The 4,522-nt window shown below is 37.4% G+C and overlaps 1 pseudogene; it reads left to right on the forward strand.

The window, feature by feature from the left end:
- The first annotated feature begins 816 nt into the window (after positions 1 to 816).
- On the forward strand, positions 817 to 1,226 carry LOC137755869 (GTP-binding nuclear protein Ran-like; annotated as a pseudogene).
- The last annotated feature ends 3,296 nt before the right edge of the window (positions 1,227 to 4,522 follow it).

The raw sequence follows: 4,522 nt of genomic DNA on the forward strand, positions 1-4,522 counted from the left end.
CTGTCTCAGCAGAATCTGTCCTCTGGGTTCCCTGTCTCATTTTAGTAGCTCTTGATGCCTCCTCTGTTGTCTCAGTGACTGTTCACTCTAGGTAAGCGGAGGTGAACCCAGAGTGGAAATGTAAGGACTATCCAGTGTCTAGTCAAGATTCCTTCTCCAGAAATAGTGACCTTCCAGGTATTACCAACTTCATCTCAGAAGGCAGTGGTTCATCGATTCTGGGTTGTGAAAAAGATACACTCCATGAATGCAGGAATTCCTACCTGCTTTGTTCATAGCACTTGAAACAGCACCTGGCACACTAGATGTTCAGTAAGTATTCTGTGAATGAATGAATTAGATATCCATGAATGAGGCATCCATTTATGAATTGAATTTTGTTTTTAATTCAAAAGAAAGTTCAGCAATTTTAGGTCAAAAGGCATTTTCATGCTGCAGTATTTGACATTTTAAGTGTTCTCATTTTCATCACTAACAGAGATTATATAAAAACCAGCCAACTATCAAGCAAACAATGGATTGGGCTTAGCCAGGTGAGGAACAGAGAGAGACACTTCTGGAAGAACCATCATGATGGCTGCCCGAAAAGAATCCCAAGTTCTATTTAAATATGAATCGGTTGGTGATGACAATACTGGTAAACTATACTTTCAAAGTGTCATTTGACTCATGAGTTTGAGATGTAGTCACTTTGATTGTTGAAGGCTATCACCCCATGTTTCATACCAACAGTAGACTTTTTAAATTCAATGAATTAGACATACATTTGGTAGCCTGAGAAATGGCTATTTGATCCAAGCCCAGCAAGCTATTATAATGTTTGATGTGACATCGAGAGTTACAAGTGTGCACCTAAGTGGCACAGAGAGCTGGTAGGAATATATGAAAACATCCTCATCTAATTGCATGGCAACATAGTGCGTATTAAGGACTGAGAAATTAAGGAAAAATCCATTGTCTTCTAATGAAAGAAGAATCTCCAGTAATATGAGATTTCTGCCAGGAGTAACTACAACTTTGAGAAGCCTGTCCATTGGCTTGCTAGGAAACTAACTGGCGATCCTGATTTGGAGTCTGTTGGCACGGGTGCTCTCACACCACCAATCATAGTCAGGGACTCAGTTTTGGAAGTTCAGTATGAGCACGGCTTAGAGGCTGCTCAGACTACTATTCTCCCAGAGAGAATGATACCCTGGGAGAAAAGGAAGCTGAAGTCCGAGGTCTAGTTTTATAGGCAACTGTCTTGTGATGTCCAGTAAGCAGTGTGTTTGCAACTTTATTACACAGCTAACCAGATATATCCTTCATCTTTATGATGCTAAATGAATGGGATTTGAAATGAATGTGGCAGTTTAAAAAATTACCTTTATATTTTATTTCCATATTTGCCTGTTTGGACTCCAGTTGTTTCTTTCCTGAGTTTCAAATATAAGACTGCTATGGTCACAGCACACACAGAAACACGCAAAAAATCAGTGGGTTTGGACTTTTCTTCTGGAATTGGACCATATACAGGTAAATAAAATATCACTGGGGAAAACCCCTAAATGTCCAATAGGTTAATAAATTAGTAAACCATGCAACAACTGATTTAATATTTTCCAGTACTCAAAATAGTGATTATTAAAAATTTTAAATAGCATGAGAAAATGCTTATGCTAAGTTGTTAAGTCAGACACAAATTGAATATACATATAGTCACAACTGTAGTTCAAAAATAAATAAGCCTAATGGGAAATACATTTAAAAAGTTGACATGATGAGATTATGGTTAGCTTTCTTTCTTTTTCTTTTTCAATATATTTTTAAATTTTGATAATTAATATATGTAATTTTAATGAAGGAGAAAACCTTTTATCTCATTGACAAAAAAATAAATCATCAAGTGCGTAAAAATACTTTGAAAGGGGCTTCCCTGGTGGCGCAGTGGTTGAGAGTCTGCCTGCCAATGCAGGGGACACGGGTTCGAGCCCTGGTCTGGGAAGATCCCACATGCCGCGGAGCAACTAGGCCCGTGAGCCACAGCTACTGAGCCTGCGTGTCTGGAGCTTGTGCTCCGCCACAAGAGAGGCTGCGACAGTGAGAAGCCCGCGCACCGCGATGAAGAGTGGCCCCGGCTCGCCGCAACTAGAGGAAGCCCTCGCACAGAAACGAAGACCCAACACAGCCCAAGATAAATAAATAAATAAATAAATAAATAAATAAATAAATAAAATAAATTGTTTTTAAAAGTTAAAAAAAATACTTTGAAAATTAAAAAAAAGAAACAATGCAAAATAGCACCTCATCATCAGATTGCTGGGAAATATTTGCAAATGTAAAAAGTTGATTATCATTTATCTACATCATGAAAAGCAATTAACAATTAGATGACAAATGCATTGCTTTGTAATGATTCAACAGCAAAACGAATTCAAAATATACTTTTCAGTAATCAAATCAGCACAATTGTGAAAAATTGTTCACGTCCTTTTTTGGTTTGTTTCCCTCATATAAGCCTGTATTCCTGTGCTTTTTGGCCATAGCTGCATAAACTAAATAAAATTTCAGTGGGTCTATGTACTACCCTAACCACACACCTCCCCCACCCCCAATAGTTCCCTGGTCTGAATTAAAGTAATTATTCTATTGGAAAAATAGTTCCAATAGCTTAGCTCCCTGGCCCTGGCCTGATTATTGTGATTATAAGCTATTAACTGAAATCAATGCTATTGGCCACATGCTGGCTTAGTTAAACAGTGTCCAAATTTTTTGCCTTCTATTTGCATCTATTTTTGCAAGGGAAAAGAAAAGGATAAATGATCGTAGTCTGTATTTTTAAACTAACCAAACGTATTATTTTCCACAAAGTTTCCTTCAGTACACAATATTTTAAAAATCTCTATCCTTGTTTCCTGGTCTTTATTGCTCCTTCCATTCACTCATTTATCCTGCAGGCATTTTTTAAAGTAATTTTTTTTGTTTTAGAATAGATTTAGATTTACAGAGAAAAAAAAAAAAACAACCCTGGGAAGATAATGCAAAATTCCCACATATATCACAGCCTGTTTTCTTTATTATTTAATATTATTTCCCTATTCTTTAGTATGGTGCATTAGTTACAATTAATGAACTAATACGGATACATTATTATTAACTAGAGTCCATACTTCATTCGCATTTCCTCAGTTTTCACCTATGTCCTTTCCTGTTCCAGGATCTCATCCAAGATACTACATTACATTTAATTGTAATGTCTCCTTAGACCCCTCTCAGCTATGACAGTTTCTCAGACTTTTCTTGGTTTTGATGACCTTGAGAGTTTTGAGGAGTACTAACTAATCAAGTATTTTGTAGAATTTTCCTCAATTGAGATTTGTCTGGTGTTTTTCTTACAATCAGACTGGAGTTATGTGTGTTGGGAGGAAGATCACAGAGGTGAAGGGCTATTCTCATCACATCATATCAAGGGCACATATTAACCCCATGACTTATCACTGTTGATTTTGATCACTGTTGATTTTGATCACTGTTGATCACTGAGGTAGCCTGGTAGGCGTTCTCCTCTGTAAAGTTACTTTTCCCGCCTCCCATTCCATACTGTCCTCTTTGGAAAGAAACCGCTATCCACAGACCATCCTTAAGGAATGGAGAGTTATGCCCCACTTAGTAGAGGGCAGAGCATCTACATAAATTATTATGAATTCTTCGGCATGGGAGATTTGTTGAGTCTCCCTATTAATTGATTCAATACTTTAGTTATATCAATATGGACTCTTGGTTATTTATTTTATACTCTGAGTTACAATCTACTACTACTTAATTTTGTTGCTGAAATTGTTTCAGTTTGGGCCATTGGGAGATCTTTCCATTGGCTCTGGTGTCCCTTTGATATACCCTCATCCTTGTAGAGTTTTGGTTTTTTGGGGGGTTTTGGGGTTTTTTTTGTTTTTTGTTTTTTGCACTTCCTTACTTTTTGATACTAAAAGATGCCCCAGGTTCTTCATCATAGATATTTTCTGCCCCAGTCTTAGAATTGGCCATTTCTCTAAGGAGCCCTGTTTCTGTCTATTGTAGAATGGTACTAAAAACCAAATCTGGGTGCTAGGTGTGCTCATTGCTCCTAGGGTGTTGTTGCCCCCAGACCCTCCCAGCTGACAGAGCAAGGAAATATGTGTGTTATACTAACCAGTGTGTGTGTGTGTGTGTGTGTGTGTGTGTGTGTGTGTATCACATCTCTATGTATTTCTATTTGCAACCATCTTCATCTATATTAAGCTAAACACGAGTTTATACCTGTGATTTCAATTCTAATCTATTACCATATGAATCATTCTAGCCTCCTCTCCTTGCTTAGCTCAAACTCCCACCCCAATAGTAAGAAACCTGGATCTTCCCATCCACCATCTGTTTACTTAATTGTTCAATTTCAGTATACATGCACAGTGGTGTCAGAATTGTTACACCATACCCAGGCACTTGTTTTTAAGTGGAGTTTTCGCGGTTTAATGAATTTGAGCTGAATATTTTTTTAAATAATCTT

This window comes from Eschrichtius robustus, chromosome 21 (assembly GCF_028021215.1).
Source record: "Eschrichtius robustus isolate mEscRob2 chromosome 21, mEscRob2.pri, whole genome shotgun sequence".
Lineage (NCBI taxonomy): Eukaryota > Metazoa > Chordata > Mammalia > Artiodactyla > Eschrichtiidae > Eschrichtius > Eschrichtius robustus.